This window comes from Lynx rufus, unplaced genomic scaffold, assembly GCF_022079265.1.
Source record: "Lynx rufus isolate CCGP_SWC_20201006 ecotype Redwood Valley unplaced genomic scaffold, mLynRuf1.p SCAF_6, whole genome shotgun sequence".
In the NCBI taxonomy this organism is placed as follows: domain Eukaryota; kingdom Metazoa; phylum Chordata; class Mammalia; order Carnivora; family Felidae; genus Lynx; species Lynx rufus.
This window is the reverse complement of record NW_025814878.1, coordinates 122685795-122706020: the sequence shown is the minus strand read 5'-3', so window position 1 is coordinate 122706020 and position 20226 is coordinate 122685795.

Genomic DNA, 20226 nt, shown 5'->3' with positions numbered 1-20226 from the left:
GCTTCACCTCTTACCTGACTTTGAGCCAGTGGTGGAGACCAACATAAATCAGTTTACTCCTTTTCCAAATTTATCTGAATTGGTAATTGACTATCAGCACCACTCAAGCGAAGACTCTTCAGATCCAGAGTGGAAGCCATTTTCCATCTCAGCCTAAAAATGACTAATCTCAAATTAGAGGGTCTCCCCTTTTCCCATTCAACCAACCAACCAGTCGCTTCTTCCATTCTCCCAAGAATCTGCATTTCATCTACATTTGAATTCCCAGGCTCCCTAGAGGGAATGGGGGATGGGACTGGAAAGACAAAAGAGGCCAAAGGCAGGTTGGGTGGCTGTAGAAAAGCTGCTGATAATGATTCCCTTCATCAGTTTTGCACCCCAAAAGCATCTTGGCTACCTCCTCCAAAACCCCAAATTTAACTGGTTTTTATGAAGAAGTGAGTTTGTTTGTTTATGCACACTGTAGCCAAAGAGAAATTAAATACTGTTCTTGTTATAGAACATTCATTCCACAAAACTTGGGGAAATTCCTATCTCAATCACCTACCAAAAGAAAGTAAGAAAATTTCAAGCCTGAGAAGCAAAAGGGAGCAACAGAGAGAACCAGTCACAAGATGAATTCAGATGCTAGGCCCGTCTCTGAACTTGGAGCCAACCAGTTCTTCCTTTCTTGAAAGCTTAAATTGGATACCAGTGTCCTTTTTCTCTTCTGGACAACCAATAATCTCTGATTCTTGACTTCAGCTGCTGCTTCCTCCCCTGGCCAAATAATCAATTTTCCCATTTCAACTGGCAGCCTCTTGCTCCCTGCATCCATCTTGGTCGTCACAGGTATTATTCTGTCTGGTATCTAATCCAGCTGCCACACTGCTGTTTCCTGGCCCAATGCCACCCAATAATCTCTGCCCTAGTGATATTAATTCAGAGACTTCTTCACATCTGATTTCACCAATTTCCTCTTAAGTTCAGTTTCCGCCATTGCCTAAACCTCATCAATGCACAACTAAGGGTCCTTTTCTTTCTCAACTAGATTTAGTGTTTAATTGTTGTTCCTTTTTCTATTTAGCTAATGCTGATTCTACCAAAAGAATCCTTGTAATATGTATTTGATTGAAGTAATCAAGATCGAGAAAGTTTTCGTTCATAACGTCATCGTTACCCCATCTTCTGGAGAAAGAAAATGACCAAAAGTCATAAAGAGCAAACAGCCTTGAGGTACTGGCATGACCTTCTGGTTGACTTTTTACCAGGGAAGTAACTAATTCATTTTGGATTTTTAAAAAAAAGCACCAAAGGTAAATGTCCCTTTAATTATTGTGATGGATAATTATGTTTGTCATTCAACTAAGACCATCCCAGTAACCTCATTATCTTCTGGCCCTTTCTAGAGAGAGATTATCAATAAGAGAGAGCCACTAAGCAGAAGATGAGTGTGGACATCCTGGCTCATAAAGACAACAGAAACACCCAGCCCACCAAAATTAGCCCAGGTCTAGAACAGGACTAAAATCTAAAGCAAAGATAAGAGATTCAAAATGAATTCAAAAGTAAAGCTGGGACCACACAAGCATACAGAAACATGTATTGGTGCTTGGTTTTTTCAATCACTGGCATCGGCTAGTACAAAGGTTTCAAATTGTGGTCCCCAGACCAGTAGCAACAGACTCAATCTGAAACCTGTCAGAAATACAAATTCTCTGGCACCCCAGAAATCTGTTTAATAAGTCTTCTAGGTGATTCTGATACATGCTAAAGTTTGAGAAGCAGCGGTTTAGAATAGTTTTGTTTGATTCTTTGTTGTTGTTTTTTATCAAGCCACAGATTTCAAACCATTAGCGGATCTTTAGATCATTTTAGGAGATCTTGAGTAGTATTTTTAAAATGAGACAAAATGGAATGGATAGAATGGAATGGGCTTGGAAGAAGGATCAGAATGCATTCATTACTCTATGTTTCTATTATGTACACATACATATTTATATATATACATATAATATATATACACATAATATATATACATATACGTGCATACACACACATATACATGTATATTATTACATACTAGGTCATAATGTAAAATATGTTCCTTACATTTTGATCCAGATAAAAAATTTTGAAAACCAACGTTAAACCCCTCCATAGTTGGGTTGCTCATTATATATGAATGGTATTGCCAAAGTGTTCTAAAACCATTTTCTTAAATGGTTTAGTGATCCCTTTTTTGTAGTACAAATTATTTCTCCATAAATACTACAAAGGTGTTTGGACCAGGTTCCTTTCTGAATTATCACATACTCTAGAGTAATATATTTTGAACTAATGAGGATTTATAGTACAGATTTAGGCATTTTCTTTCCAAAGAATATGAACACATTTCCAAAGACTATTGCTAACAGACTACAAAAAGTGAATGCAGTTTAATTTGGTCAACAGTAATATTTAAAAAAAAATAAATACAAACAAGAAGCACTTACCCTGTTCTGGGAACTGTTATCAGCACTTTACAAATATTAACCTTTTTAATTCAACAGGCACCAAATAAAAATTATAGCTAACATTTGCAAAGAACTGTAAGCAATCACATCCATCCATAAAGCACTTTTTGGAATAGGCACTATTATGGCCTGGTTCCTAGTAAGTGGGGAAACTGAAATTTATACTCAGGCCCGGGTAAATCTAGGGCCTGAGCTTTGAACCATTAAGTTAAAGTCACTCATCCACCCAATAAATATTTATTGACCACTTATTGTATGCCAGACCCCTTGTTAAACAAGGTATATACAATCATCCCTGATATCAGGCAGCTGATACTCTACTGGGATGGATAGACATTAAATTAGCAAGTAAAAAGTCTCAACTATAAATCTCGAAAAATTGCAGGACACTGTGAGCACATATGACCTGGAGACGAGTCTGGTCTGTTGCTCCCCCAAAGACAGTGTCCATTACCCCATGGGTACTCTAGACATATTTAGATACTAGCAAAGCAGGATCATTGAAAAATTATTTTCAAATAATATGATACCTAAAAAAAAGCATCTAAGTATCCATCATGGGAGAATCAACATCCCAACTTCCATGTAATTGCTTTATAATTTAACATAAAAAAAATAGAATATTAAACTTTCAAAATGACATTAGAGGATACAACAAAAACCTGTGTACCCACTCCCCAGCTTAAGAGTAATATTTCTATATTCAAGCCAATACTTGGCAGATTTTTGAATAATTTACGGAAGGTAGGGAGTATACTATATTCTGTTCAGTATTCAGAGTTTATTTAGTTGTTGTTTTTGTAAATTTTTAAAAATGAATTATTTATATTTACAGAAAAATTGCAAAGCAGAGCTGGAGGCAAGGCTCGACCCTACAACCTTGGGATCATGACCTGAGCTGAAATCAAGAGTTGGATGCTCAACCAACTGAGACACCCAGGTGCCCCTCCCCTACTATTAACATCTTACATTAGTATAGTATACTTATCACAATTAATGAGGCCAATACTAATGCATTACTATTAACTAAAGTCATTACTTTATTCAGATTTCCATACTTTTTACGTGATGTCTGTTTTCTGCTCCAGGATCTCATTCAGGACACCCTATTACATTTAGTGACTTTATCTCCTTAGGTTCCTGTTAGCTGTGACAATTTCTCAGATTTTCCTTCTTTTTGATGACCTTGACAGTTTTGATGAGTACTCGTTGAATATCTTGCAGAGTATCCCTCAACTGGGATTTGTCTGATGTTTTTCTTGACTGGGGTTATATGTTTTTGAGAGGAAGACCACAGAAGTAAAAATGCCTTTCTCATCACATCATATCAAAGGTATGTACTATCAACATGACTTATTACTGTTGATGTTGACCTTGATTGCCTGGCTAAAGTAGTGTTTGGCAGGTTTCTCCACTATAAAGTTGCTCTCCCCCCACCCCTTTCTATTCTCCACTGTTTGGAAAGGAGTAACAATGGGAAGCCCACATTAAGGAATGAGGAGCTATCCTCCTCCTCCTCCTTGTGCTCAGACTATCTACAAAAATTATTTGGAATTCTGTGCAGGAGACTTGTTACTTATTAATTTATTCAATCATTTCTATTAATATGGACTCATGGATATTTATTTTATACTTAGGATTACAAGCTGTACTTCTTTATTTATTGTGTTACTCTGACTGTTCTAGCTTTGACCATTAGGGCTCCTGTGCCCCTTTGACATACCCTGATCATGGTTGGGGTGTTTAAGTATGTGTGTGTGACCAATTCCTGACTTTCTGACATTATTAGATGCTCCAGACTCATCTTGTGTATTTTCTGCTACAGTTCTAGAATCAGCCATTTTTCCAAGAAGCTGTGGTTCCTTTTAGTGAAGAATCATCTTAGAAAGCAAGATGTGGATGCTAATATGCTGATGGCTATTGGGATATCTTTAGGTTTTGATTAGGTTATAGCTAAAGTAGTGAGCTAAAGTCTGAAAGAAGAACTAGGTTAAGAGGATGGTAGAGATGGTCCCAGTCTGGGGGAAAAGCTTGTGCAAAAGCCTAGATGTTTAAAAAGTCCATCTTGAAGAATCTGAAAAAAGCTGGTGGGGCTGGATTGCAGAGGGAAGGGACATATAATGGGATTAAGAAGCAGCTGTGTTTTGTGGGTCATGACAATGTCCTTGGTGTTGTAAACAATAATCTGACCAGTATTTTTAAAAGCATGGCTCTATAAAGAATAAGTGGTTGGGACAAAGTAGTTAGGGAATTATTGTACTTTTGCATTAATTTTGATCCTTTTTTTTAAGATACCAAATTATTTCAAAATAAATTTCTGGTGAACGCTTTGCTGATGCCAAGCACCTATTCAGTATGCCCATGAAGTTATTGACACTGCCTTTAACATCTTCATTGCAACATTAAATAGAAATGGTGATAGTGAACATCTTTTCCTGAGTTTTATTACAAAGGGAAAATTTTCACCATTAGAAATGATAACTGCTAAAGTAACTTTGTATTCATATTTAACTAGATTAAAGAAGTTCCTTTTTAGTACTAATTTTATTTCTTAATAATTTTTTAATGCTTTTATTTTATTTTTGAGAGAAAGAGAGAGAGAGCAAGTGGGGAGGGGCAGAGATAGAGGGAGACACAGAATCAGAAGCAGGCTCCAGGCTCTGAGCTTTCAGCACAGAGCCAACACAGGGCTCAAACCCATGACTGCGAGATCACGACCTGAATTGAAGTCAGATACTCAACCGACTGAGCCACCCAGGTGCCGCTATACTACTAATTTTCAAGAAGTTTTATTAAATCATGAATGGATATGGAATTTTGTCATCTATTGAAATGATCATATGATTTTATTCCTTCGTTTTGTAAACATGTTGATTTATATTGTTTTTAATTTTAAACTAATTTGACTTTTCTGGAATAAGCCACATTTGGTTTTGATGCATTATCCTTTTTATAAATTGCTAAATTTGTTATGCTAATAATGTGTTTAGGATTTTGAATCTATATTTATGAGAAAAGTTGGCCTGAAATTTTCCTTTCTTATGTCCTTGTTGGGTTTTGATATCAAGTTATGTATGTCTCATAAGAGGAATTGGTATACATTTCCTCTTTTTCAATTTTTGGTTTGTATATGAATGCTATTATTTCTTCCTTTATTATCTGTATGCATTTTCTTGTAAACCATCTGATCCTGGGGCATGCTTGTTGGAAGGCTTTAAATTATGGATTCAATTTTTTTCTTTTTTTCAATTGAAGTATAACTAACATACAATGTTATAGTAGTTTCAGGTGTACAACATGATGATTCAACAATTTTGCACATTACTTAGTGCTCATCATAAGTGGACTCTTTAATCCTCTTTTATAGATTCAAGTTTAATAAATGAATATTCAGGTTTCTTTCTATGTCAACGTATCCACTTTATATTTTCAAATCTGATGGCATAAAATTGCTCAGAAAATTTTAATATGGGTAGGGTCTGTAGTAATGTCCCATTTCCATTTTTCAAATTATGTGTAACTTCTCTTTTTCTTTATCAGTCTTGTCAGAGCTGTATTAATCTATCTGTCTTGAAAATATTGATTTTGGACATTTTGATTCTCTGTTTTGGAAGTGTCTATTCTATTTTGTTATGCTCCTACCATTATAATTTCTTGTTTAATTTGGGTTTTATTTATTGTTATTTTTCTAATTTCTTTAAATGACTTTATTGACTTTGTCTTTCAGTTCAAATGTATGTATTTAAATCTATAAATTACACTCTAACCCACAGGTCTTGATATTTTACTTTTTCATTATCATTTCTTCAAAATATATTGTTTCCATTGTGGTTTCTTCTATGACTTGTGGATTATTAGGAGTACCATTAGAAAATATGGGGATTTTCTAGTTATTTTTTGTTATTTCATTTCTGGTTTAATAGAATTGTAGTAAAAAAAAAAAACATGAGCTGTAGAATTTCAATCCTTTGAAATTTGTTGAGACTTATTTTGTGTCCCAAATATCATAATTTTCTATATGGTACTTCAAAAGACTGTATTTTGCAGTTGTTATGTGCAGTGTTATTTATATATATAAAACTTATATAAGTTATCATATAAATTATATAATAATCTATATATTGTAAATTAAATATTATATTATTTACATATTAATACAAATATGTATTAAATGTAAATAGTAATATAGTAATAGTATAGTAATATAGTAATAGTAATATGTTTTATATATAAATATACATTAATGTATAGGATAATATATTCTTATAAATGGAGATATATTTATATCTATATATTTCAGTTTACTATTTATGCTGTTCTGCTATTTATGTTGTTCAAATCCTTTGTCAGTTACTGGAATGGATGTGTTCAAATCTCCCAATATGATTGCTAATTTGTCTATGTCTTTTTAGTTTAGTTAGTTCTTGCTTTATATATTTCAAAGCTAATTATTAGGTACATACAGGTTTAAACTATTATATCTACCTGCCAAATGAAGCATCTTGTCATTATAAAGATACTAATAATACTTTTGTATTATTAATTAATGCTAGTACATTAATAATACTAGTATGAATATAGTCATATACCAGCATACATTAATATATTAAAAGTGGTATATTAATACATCAATGTACTAGTATGAAGTCATATTCATTTTTTAAAATGTTTATTTTTAAGACAGAGACAGACAGAGCATAAGTGGGGATGGGGCAGAGAGAGAGGGAGACACAGACTCTGAAGCAGGCTCCAGGCTCTGAGCTGTCAGCACAGAGCCTGATGCGGGGCTCAAACTCATGAACTGTGAGATCATGCCCTGAGCCAAAGTCGGACGTTCAACTGACTGAGCCACCCGGGTGCCCCTCATATTAGTATTACTAATACTAGTAGACTTTTAAGTCTACTTTATCTGATATTAAGATATCTATAACCAACTTCCTTTTGATTTGTGTTTGTATGATAGATAAATCTTTTTCCATCTTTGTGTTTTTAAAGTTTCTGGGTCATTATATTTTTGATATGCCCCTTAGAAACAGCAATTTTTTAAAATCCAGTATGACAGTCTTTGTTCTTTAATTGGGGCATTTAGTCCATTTACATTTAAGGAAATTACTGATATGTGTAGTAATATTATTGTACTATCATAATAATCAGTATTTTCTATTTATCCTGCTGGTTGTATATTTCTTTTCTCTCCCATCATCAATTTGTTTCAGATTGATTGAGAACTTAAAAAAAAATATTGTCGGGGCGCCTGGGTGGCTCAGTCGGTTAAGCGGCTGACTTCGGCTCAGGTCATGATCTCACGGTCCGTGAGTTTGAGCCCCGCGTCGGGCTCTGTGCTGACCACTCAGAGCCTGGAGCCTGTTTCAGATTCTGTGTCTCCCTCTCTCTCTGACCCTTCCCCATTCATGCTCTGTCTCTCTCTGTCTCAAAAATAAATAAACGTTAAAAAACAAAATTAAAAAAAATATATTGTCATTTTTTTCATTACCTTGAAAGTCATATTTTCTTTTACAATATATATAATGGTAACCCTAGAAAAAATAACCCCAGAAAATATAACTAAGTTTAATGTCAATACTTTTATCTTTTCCTAGATAACACAATAATCTAAGAATACTTTATACCACTTGTTCCATAGTCTACTGACTCATGTCTTATCCTTATTGCTGTTTTGTATTTTAATTCTCTATTTTAAATTCCAAAAGTCATTATGATTATTGTTTTATATAGCCAATATTTATTTAGATTCACACACGTATGTAACCATTTATCTTTTTTACTGTAGTTCCACTCTTCTATTGGAATCATTTTCCTTCTTCTTGAAGAACAACCAATATATTTTCTTTATTGCAGATTGCTGCAGATGAATTCTCTCATTTTTGTCTGAAAATATTTATTTTACCTTTTTATGGAGGGCTATGTCACTTGGTATAGAACTCTAGGTTGGCAATTTCTTTTTTTTATAAAAAATCAACAAGATTTTTTCTTCCAGCTTTATTAAGATATAATTGACATATAACATTGTATAAGTTTAAGGTTTATAGCATGATGATTTGAGACATATATATTACAAAATTATTACCACCCTAAGGTTAGTTAACACTTCCATCACCTCACATAAATACAAGTTTTTCATGATGAGAATATTTAAAATCTACTTTTAGCTACTTTAAGATATATAGTACAGTATTGTTAACCATAGTCACCATGCTGCATATTAGATACCCAAAACTCATTCATAACTACAAGTCTAAATCATCAAAGCAATTGGTTCTGGTGATGTTACAGTTTAGTTTGAAGAGGAAAGATAACAAACTCTTGGCCACTAATAGATATATGAAGTTCATAAGTCATATATATTATGCATTTATAAGTCTAATGACTTACACATGTGTGCTCTTTATTAAAGAATATACAAAATAGAAACTGGTTTAACTATTATTAAAAACAGCTCCTTATGAGACTTGATTTATTGGACTGATAATTAGTATATCAATGGTCTTAAATGGTTCCTTTTAAATTACTAAATGATGTGTTACAGTATAGCAAGAACTTGATTAATTTGAGTCCAATTAACAAAAAAATCCCAGATTGTTTGGGGGATTTATTTTTGGAAGTATGAGAATAAATAAAAAAGACCACTCAAATGAGAGCAGTTCAGAGCTTGCTATAGCAAGGAAGTCAGCCATAATCACTTGTAGGGGGAAGAAACTTAAAGGAATTCAAACTCAAAGAAATTAAAAAGTCGGACGAGTGTGAAAGCTTATTGGGAGAAAAAGGAAGTAGTCAGGGGTACTCTGATTAGAGGTTGTTGGCATAGGGAAGTTGGAAATGGGATGACTAGAAGCAGAGCATCTTATGTGATTGGCTTAGAAACATATTTGGCTTTTCTTCCGGTTGTTCCTGAGTTGGAATTGGGGTGCAAAATGCAGGTCACTGGCAGTTCAGATTCTGACTATTCTGGGGCAACTGTTGCAGAAACCATGATTTAGCTTCCTGGATTGATTGTTTGAGATTGTTTCTTATTTCTTATTTTCTCTCAGTATTTTGTATATTTTTTGTCTTCTGAGTTCCATTGTTTCCACTGTGAAATCTGCCAGATGTTTGTTCTTTTGAAGGTAATTTGTCCTCTCTTACTATTTAAAAATTTTTCTCTTTGTCTTTGTTTTTCAGTAGTTTTACTACAATGTTCCTAAGAGGTTGTGTATTTTTTATTCTCACTGTTCATAGGATTCATTGGATCTATGGATTGATATCTTTCACCAGTTTGGGAAAATTTTTCAGCTATTATCTCTTAACATTGCTGCTGCCTCAATCTCTTTCCTTCTTGAAATTCAATGAACATATGTTAGAATTTTTCACTATAGTCCTACATGTCTTGCTATTTTTTCTAATTTTTCTATTCTTTTGTTTTCTAGACACTTTCTGCTGCCTTATCTTTAAGTTTACTAATTCTCTCTTCAGTTGTGTCTGATCTGCTCTTAAACTTTTTTTTTGTTGTTTATTCTTTAATCCAGACTATGATTTTATTTATTAATTTCTTTCTAAATCTCCTTGACCTTAATAATATGGTTATTTCTAAGGTAGTGTCACAAACTCACATTTGTAGCCTCTGTGAACCTGTCTGTATTGTCTGCTGTTTCTATTAATTTTAGTTCATGTTATTTTACTCCTTATGTGTCTATTTTTTATTATGGGCTAGATATGATATTTGCAAAATTGTAGAAATGTTTGAGGTCCAGGATAATGCTATCTTTCTCCAAATTGGATTTATGTTTGTTTCTGCCACATACACAAGTGTGCAAATACTCAAATGTTACCCAAAAACAATTTTAGAGATTGATATAATTCAAACCTGAGCTACAGTCTCCAGGAGAGCTTTCTCTGCATTACCCTTTTTCCTCAAGTCACTTAGAACATCTCTGTAAAAGAGGGTTCTAGCTTAGTATTATAACACATATTTGGAAATATAGTCAGAAAGGTGAGCTAAACCCTGAAATTGCATAATAATTTATACCAAATTGAGAACATGTTAAAGTTCCACATGAAGGAATGGCACAAGGCCAGTGGACTTTATTTATAAGGGGTATGATGGGGCTGGGATTTGGGTTGGTTGGGAGCGAATTACAGCAAAAGCATGAAGTGAAGCCTCACTGATTTATTTGTTTTTCTGAGAGTTAGGCTTATATTTGATAAGTCCATCTGTAGTAAACCCATGTGTTCCCCTCTTTACTATAAATATTTTAACCAGGCATTTTCCATTCCTGCCAGGTTTCTTTTTGGTCCCTTTGTGCCAATTTTGTCATAGCTTAGGTTCAGATTTCTCACCCCGAATAGCTCAGCTTCACATCTACCTTCCTCTATGCTAGAAATGGATGACCGACCCCTTACTTTGCTGAGGCTTCTCCTTTCTTTATTCATTGCCATGAATATTCCTCTAAATGAAGCAAGCTTTTTTTCTGATCAATCCACAAGGAACCAATGCCATCAGTATTTAGCATGAAGCCCATCAACACTGCATGGTCCTCTGAAAGTAGCATAAACATTTATTCTTGGTAAGTTTACTACTTGGATAATCTTTTTTTAAAATTTTTTTAATGTTTATTTATTTTTGAGAGAGAGACACAGAGCACGAGCAGGGGAGGGGCAGAGAGAGAGGGAGACACAGAATCTGAAGCAGGCTGCAGGCTCTAAGCTGTCAGCACAGAGCCCAATACAGGGCTTGAATCCATAAACCATGAGATCATGACCTGAGCCAAAGTCGGATGCTCAACCGACTGAGCCACCCAGGTTCCCCTAATCTTTTTCTTTTTTTGAATTGCCATGTTGTTTTTTATGTCTTTGGTCTTGTTGATGTTTTTTTTGTTTGTTTGTTTTGTTTTAAATTTTTTTTTTAACGTTTATTTGTTTTTGAGACAGAGAGAAACAGAGCATGAACCGGGGAGGGGCAGAGAGAGAGGGAGACACAGAATCGGAAGCAGGCTCCAGGCTCTGAGCCATCAGCCCAGGGCCCGACGCGGGGCTCGAACTCACATACTGTGAGATCGTGACCTGAGCTGAAGTCGGAGGCTTAACCGACTGAGCCACCCAGGCGCCCCGGTCTTGTTGATGTTTTAATGCATCTCTTCTCTCTGCTTTAGAAGAGAGCTCCAAAAAAAGTTTTAGCCAACAATACCGTGAACTCATGAGCTCCTAGTATATAGGGTGCAGTGATGATAGTGAGGTCAAAATGCCATGAATTCTTACTGGTGCATTCTTTTCTTTTTAATTTGTTTTATTGAGGTATAGTTGACATAAAATTGTAAGAAATTTAAAGTGTACATAGTGGTGATTTGATATACATATTTGATACACATATACATACATTGTGAAAGGATTCCTTCAGTCTAGTTAATTAACATCCATTACTTCACAAATTTATCTTTTTTAAAATTTTTGTAGGAATCTTTGAGTTCTATTCTCTTAGCAAATTTCAATACTACAATTCAGTATTATCGCCTATATTCACCATGTTTTTTACATTAGATCCTCAGACCTTATTCATCCTAAAGTGAAAGTTTGTTCTACTGGTACATTCTTCCAGTAAGTTGTTATGGAGCACTGAGTGGGGTGGGTAATTCTTTTTTGAGAGAATATGACTGTATTCGGCTGAAATAAGTTCATGTAGATAAAAGATTGTTTCAACCCCAGGTTGACTGACTAACTGCAGTTAAAGAAACAGCAGATTTGCTTTCGGTAATAGAGGTAAAATAACACTAATCTGTTCAAGGAAAGTTATTGTTAAAGTCTTATAATTTTTAAAATAAAAAGATCAATGGATTCATTTAGTTTAAGCTATATGATCTGAAGAGTTACTTAAAATATAAAAAAATGAAAACAATTTAAAATGTAATATGTAAGCATGACTAAATAAATTATAGCATATCTATAAAATAAAATATTATATAGCCCTTAATAATAAGATTTTTTCAAAGATGAGGAAATGCTTATGTCTTAATGTGAAATAAAAGAACCTGAGCATAATGCATAAAATATCTCTGGAAAGATGCACATACCAAAAACTAAAAAAGCTGGAATGCTAATTTTTGTTAAGGAGGAGAAACAGGTGACTGAGAGTTAGGTCAGAGGAGAATCTTCTCTATATCCATTTGTACCTTCTGATCTTGAAACTATGTGAATGTATTACTTAGTTTTTAAATATTAAAAAATTAAAACGAAGAACCCAGAAATATAAATATTATATACACAGTATAATTTCAACTATGCAAAAATGTACATAGAAAAATATATAGCAGGAACCATGCTCATATACCAACATGATTCTCTCTGGAATTATAGAGTTTTTATTTCTTCTTACTGTATTTCTGTATTTTCTATAGCTTTTATGTAAGAAAATGTATTTTTGATGAAAATAAATTTTATTTGAAAATAAATAGAAAATATGAAATTTTAAAAACTTGGAAACTATTTTAAATATCCTTTACAGGTTTACACCGTATCATCAAGTTTTTTCATTTAGGAATAAAGTCATCCTTTGGGAGGATTTTAATGTTTATTATAAGTGAATAAAATTTAACAGTGCATTTTCTTCAAAAGTTAAGTTGAAATGGTTTCCTGTTTCCATTAGTAGAAAAGGTCAATTTTCACTTAAAAGATGAAGTCCATTCTCAGAGTTAGGAGAATTGAATTCTCACAGTGGGTCTGCAGTAGCTATGTACCTTGAACAAGTAATGTAACTTATGTAGGTTAAATAATTTTCAATTTGGAAACAAAGAGCTTGGGCTAGATTAAGGTTTCTAAGCTTTTGGTATAACTTGGGACCTGTACCCTTTTAAAAAAAGTACTGTGGAAACCATCATCAATTTGCCAACTTTTTGTTTCATTAAGGAAAATCATACCAGTCAAACAGAACTCACAACTGCTACCCTCTACTATATATCATCAACATTGTTTAATAAAACAAAAGAATTTTAACACATACACAAAGTAGGAGAGTCATAATCATAAGATATAGGGTAATTATTTAAATTGTATTATTTAGTTTTACCAAAAAAATCATTATAAAAATGTTTTTCTCATTTTCTTGAAGACATGTGTTGGGGTCATGGTTTAGATAAGGACTATTTTCACTCTAAAATAGTATGATTCTAAGTAAAGAAATTGGCAACAAACTTATTTTAAGTAGTTTGAGCTTATATTCTATACACTTATTCATGTCAATCAATTATAGATACAGTGGTGGCCCAAACCAATCAGTTATGTTCACACAGAGCTTGAAAAAACAATGACTTCCTTCAGTTATCAAGTAAGCATAATAATTTCATTTTTCAGTACACAATGATGGCAGGTACTGGCCTAAATGCTCTATACCTCACTGAATATCACCATAAACTCTGAGGTAGACAGAAGTAACTCCATGTTATCAAAGAATCTTAAAGTGACTGAATTTCCACAGTTGATTAGACTGGAATTTAGGTGCTATAAATTCTAAAACCTGTGTTGTTTTCATTTCCTCTATCAAAGTAATTTGCTTTCCTTGAATATTATATTGTTCATAGGCGATTTATATGATAACTCATTCTAAATCTCCAAAGGATATAGAAAGTGTTTGAAATCCATCCTTGCCCTCTACGAATTTAAAATCTGACCAAGGAGGCAACACACACACACACACACACACACACACACACACATACACACATGATAATTTTCCTCAGAATGCAAGGCAACATAAAATTGTGCTGAATAAGTAATAATAAATACAGTAGGCAAATTTTTGAGGAAGGTAAAAACCACAGAACCAACTCTGAGACTTGAGTCGGGCATTTCAAGGGTAGGGGTGGGAAAAGAATATATACTTCAAGAGAGGAAAGACTTTGTGAACAGAAGTTTGGAAGGAAAATGAAATGCTTGTTCCAGGGAAAATGAAGAGAGCAGAAGATTGAAGTGAAAGTAAAGTGAAGGCCGATAAAACGGTAAAAATAGGTTAGAGTTGAATTGTGGAAGCCCTACACTGAAGACTTCTGACCAGCTAATGACAGGGAAGAGGCTGCCCTTGGGAAGGTTCAACAGTAGGGAATTGGGGAAGGAAGGCATGCATGAGAGCTAGAGGCAGAAAGAGAGGACAGCGATTTATTGGAGACATTAATGAAGAAGTCTGTGAAGTACAGGAAAGAAGAATGGATGAAAGAAAAATTGGAAAGAAGCAACATGGCAGGCCTTGTGATGGATTTCATATGAACAGTGATAAGGAGGGGAAGGATCAAATAAGTATCCCAAATTTTAAGCTTTATATTTAGTAGGAGAATTACGGTATGGTAGGCGAAAATAGGGACATTATGAAAGTTTATTTTGGAAAAAAAAAGAGAATTTAATTTTAGATATAAGTTTGGGAGGCAGCTTAACATGACAGACTGGAGTTCAAATTTTGTTTTTGCAATGTTGAGAAAAACTTGCTGAAAGACCAGGGCAAGTTTCTGTCTCTGTCTCTCATTCCCAGTTTCCTAATATGTAAAGCTAAGAAGATAAAACCCACCAATAGGGTGGTTCAGAGGATTAAATGAAATCTGTTTTTTTTTAAGTTCATTTGTTTATTTTGAGAGAGAGAGAGAGCATGAGCAGTGAAGGGGCAGAGAGAGAGGGAGAGAGAATTTCCAAGCAGACTCTGCACTGTCAACACAGAGCCCAATAAGGGGCTTGATCCTGTGAACCATGAGATTATGTCCTGAGCCAAAATCAAGAGTCAGATGCTTAACTGACTGAGGCACCCAGGCACCCCGGAATGAAATCTGTTTTTAAAGCACCTATTGTAGCATGTACTGTATACAAAAGTTTTTTTTTTTTTTGTTATGACTAAGTGTCCTGATAGCACTAACAAAGTTCACTAAATGGCTGACCCAATGAATGTCAAGTGTCAGTGGAAGATCCAGTAAATAATCTGAGCTGAGAAATTGGAACTCAAGTGAATAGTCAGACTGGAGAGTCAGCTGTTAAGAATGATAGTTGATGCTTTAAGGGTTAGTTACCCTAGCAAGTGAGAAGAGAGAAGCTGTCAGACTGAGTGGTGAACTTGGGTAATATCTATAGTCCAAGGGTGTGAGAGGGAAGAGAAAACGTTTCATAAGGCAAAGACTTAATCAGAGAGCGAATAAGAGAAGAAAGAGGAGGCGATATTACAGAATTCAAGAGGGAATGATTTCAACAAAGAAGTAGTGAACATCTCCAAATGTTTCAGAAAAGGCACATACCATGTTATTACTTAAATTTTAGAGCAATTTCAAGAGTTGGCATGATTGTCAAGAGCATAGGAATAAAAGTAGTTGGGAAATAACTCTTTAATTTTCAGATGTTCCTTATTACAAGTTACACTTCATTTGTTTAATGTATCCAGAGAACAAAGGGCAAACTTCAACCAGTCTTTGTCCAAATTGTCACAAAACCAAATGATATAGTCCAACTGAGATTTGCATGTTGATGAGGCCAAGAGCTAAATGTCAAAGGTCAATTGCCTTATCTAACCTTCAATATCTGGTTATAACTTCAAGAGATCTTATGGGGCTAAATACATCTTCTGATATGAAAATCTGTCAACTTCATGGTCTTGGAAATATGATCTATTTATATTCATGACTTACATATGCCTCTGAAAAATCATAGCTGCGCATCATCCCCAATGTCCAGCTGCTGCAAGTACTTGGCATAAGGAGTTTGAGTTGAGGCTTTATTGGCAAAAGATGCCAAGGACTTCATTCAATCCAACTGAAATTTATGAAGTTACTACAATAGATTTATAAAAATGAGTTGGTTTACAAAACATAGGCAATACAAAGAGATAAAGGAAATTGTCAAAGGGAAAAGGGGGTAAGGAAATCAAAGCAAGGATAAAATTATTACAGTGCAATGCATTTCATTTGCTAAACAAATTTGACTCTAAGTTTCCTAGTGGCCAGAGCACTCCCAGTTATGAGGTTGCTGCTACTATTTGTAAGATAAAAGGATGTTTCCTAAAAACCATGGTTCTCCTGAAGCTGCAACCCCAGGGGAATTTCTCCTATGGGTCCTCATAAAGAGGAATCCAGCAAAGTGGCAGCCTGGGTTATCAATAAGATCCCTGTGTTAAATATAGTGATGCATTACTTAGGGTCGGGTCTGATAGCACCCCTCTATGTATGCACAATTCATTCAAGTCCATTCTCCAAGGAGGCAAATATGTGTGATCTAAACACACAGGACTCTCACAATCAGGTTTGGTCCCAGGGTAAATTTTAGGGTATCTAGCAGAACAGACAATATATATACCTTTCAGGGAATTTCCACAAACATTATTTTTCAAAAACCGGTCTCTGCTAAAGGACTGGACAGTAAGGAGTTCAAGGTTGTATTCTCCAGTGAGAGCCCAGAGTACAAGTATTCTGTATGACCTAGGGCAGGCACATGTGCCTTGATCACTGGCAGACCCAGGGGAAAGACAAGGTTCTTTTGTGAAAGTGATCTAGTCTAGTTGAGCTCACAGGTGGTCAAACACTTGTAAGGGAACCCATGACCTAGTGACTGTGGACAAGTCACCATTTTGACTCCTTTGCGCTTATTCTCTCAGTTTAAAATAATAATGAAGATTCCTAAAAATATGTACTATTTTGGTTTGTGCAGTTTCAAATGTAGTCTCCCATTTTGTCTGATTTGATCCTTATGGCAAGATGATGAAGCAGGGCAGACACAGTCTTCATTTGATAGACAATTCCCCCACAAAAGGAAGAGGGGGCTTCTAAAGATCTTTGAGGGCTAAGATTCCATGGTTTTCACTATGAGATGTCTTGTCTATCTGATCCTTCAGGGATAGCAGCCTTGATTGTTTAAGATTCACCTATGCTTTTTGAATGTAAAATTCTAGTTGGCAGGTAATGGCTTATGTTAGGAGAGCACCATGGAGGTGTTCCGTCAATATTATCCTGATTTCAGCCTACACTGTACACTTAAATCTTCCCTGTTCTAATTCTTCTTCACCGAAGTTAGGATGAAATCCTGTTAAACTGCAAGTTCAGAAATGTACATTTTTAAAGTTGTCATGCCAGGAGGCAAAAAAGAGTATGACTGAGTGACTTACAGCTTTAAAGATGCATAAAAGACCTTTATTTGGAGACACTCCCAACCCCCTCAATTGCCCTTCACAACATTCATCTTGGGCAGGAAGGAAACAGATCTCTTTCCCCACGGTTTCCAGCCTCAGGGATGGTAATGGGGCATTAGTGGAATTCTCAGAAGCACCCCGCCCAGGATACATTGCAAATATTAACATGGGCAAGAGGCTGCTAGGAAGGCCCGGTATCCCTGAGCTAATTGCCCTGCCCATTATTATGGCTTCATTCTACAGGGGATTCATTGGGTCACATGTGCAGCAACACAGACTGGAGATGGTAGAAGCTATTTAATGGCTGCAAAAATAGAGATGCCATGCAGGCCGGCACACAGCTGTGGCCTTGCCCAGTATTACCAAATTCACGCTGGGCCCTGAGCCAACAAAGCAGTCGCAGGAAGGATGAGCAAGCCACCTCCATAGCATGTGGCTACTCCTTCAACTTAGGAAAAGAAAAGCCTTTGTTAGGCATTTACAATGAATGAAAGTGAAGATTTCCTGGATCAGTTTGCATTTCCAAGTATGCTTTCCTCTTCTATCATTTCCCCACCCCTTAACTGGGAGAAGTTTTAAAACCAAAATGGTTAGGTAGAGTTAAAGCTGGTCTGTACCAAAATGGAGCAGATTATCTTGTGAATGTGTTTTCCATCCTCAGCCCTGAGCGGAGAGTGCATTTGTGGGGATATAAGGGTGTTTCATCCACAGTTTTCCTGTTCTTTTTGTAAACAACTGTCCTTCTCATTATCATCATTAAAGTTCCAGACACTGAAGTTGGCTGAAAAGCAAAAGGAAGTATGCTTTGAATATATTTTATAAAGGGGAGCAGGAGTGAAGTAGGAAAAGTATATTGAAATGTTTAAATAAATGTTATTCTTTTGGAAGAATGAATGTGTTGTAGACCAATGCTTCTCAAACTTTAATGTGCCTACGGTAATCCGGGGACCTCATTTAGAAAATTTTTTGTTTAATGTTTATTTATTTTATTTTTTTGAGAGAGAGAGAGAGCGCAAGCATGAGTGGGGGAGGGACAGAGAGAAGGGTTGAGAGAAAGAATCCCAAGCAGGCTCCATGCTGTCAACACAGCCTGATGCAGGGCTCGATCCCACAAACTGTGGGATCGTGACCTGAGCCAAAATGAAGAGTCAGATGCTTAAGTGACTGAGCCACCCAGGTGCCCCTCCAAGGACCTCACTAATGGGCAGAGTCTGACTATGGGTCGGGGGTGGGGCCAGAGGGTCTGCATTTCTAACATGTTCCCACGTGATGCTTGTGCTACTGGCCCACAGACTACACTTTACATAGGAAAGGTATAAATGTAGGTTTATATACCTTGTTAGCAACATTTCTATCATTAAAAAAAAATAATTCTGGACTACCCTCATTAGACCATTAGAAGGGCATTTTGCTCAAAGCCAAACGTGTAATTAAAAATGCTAGGAAGACAGGTCTGACTTTTTTACCATAAGATAGCAAACTCATTTCTACAAAATTATAGTACAAAATCTCCACTTTTTTCTCTAGTTTCTATCACTTACATGTACTTTTCATAGCCATTTAGTAACATCATGCTTATTAATTTTAAGAGGACTAAGCAGTAGTCACTCTCAAAAGGGTCCCAGTTTAGAAAATAAATTATAGGGGCACCTGGGTGGCGCAGTCAGTTAAGCGTCCGATTTCAGCCAGGTCACGATCTCGCGGTCCGTGAGTTCGAGCCCCGCGTCAGGCTATGGGCTGATGGCTTGGAGCCTGGAGCCTGTTTCCGATTCTGTCTCCCTCTCTCTCTGCCCCTCCCCCGTTCATGCTCTGTCTCTCTCTGTCCCAAAAATAAATAAACGTTGAAAAAAAATTAAAAAAAAATAAATTATAGATTCACTCTATTTACAGCCCAAACCTGCTTGTATAGTTACCTGGCATTTAACAGACTGTTGTCCTGTATTGCTTATTATTTCTATTTATGTGTATATCTTAGGTTTTTGATGAGATTATGACTTCTCTGAGAGCATTTCAATCATTTACTTGATCAATACTAAAACAACCTGGGGTCATTATCCATATACAATTGAAAGTTGGATTCAGATAGCTCTTAAGAGCATACAAGTCTGTTCAGTAACTATCCAGGTAGCAGCAGCAGCCCTGGTAGAACAAATTCATCCATCCATCTATCCATCTATCTGTATGTCCATCTGTCCATGCATCCCATCATCCCTCCAAACCTTACTTAAAACCACTGTGCCAGGTGCTGGGCAGGATCCTAGAAGTACAACAGCAATCAAAGCACAGCCTCTGCCTCCAAGACTTCTTGTTTATTTCTTCACATAGAAATATTTATTGACTCATTTTTACAAAATAAACTTTTTTTCCCCAGCTTATTCAGATGACAGAGATATCCTCTGTTTGGAGAAATAGGAACAGGAAATGAGAATCTATTGGAATGAGCACAGATCCGGAAATACACATAAGGTGGTTTTGGCTCAGGTTCCAAAATGGTCCAACCACTTCCATTCCCGGGGCCTCAATTTTCTCATCTGCCAGTTGAAGGTGTTCAATGATTGCTGAGATCTCTTCTAGTCTTACAATTTTATGAGAGGAGTT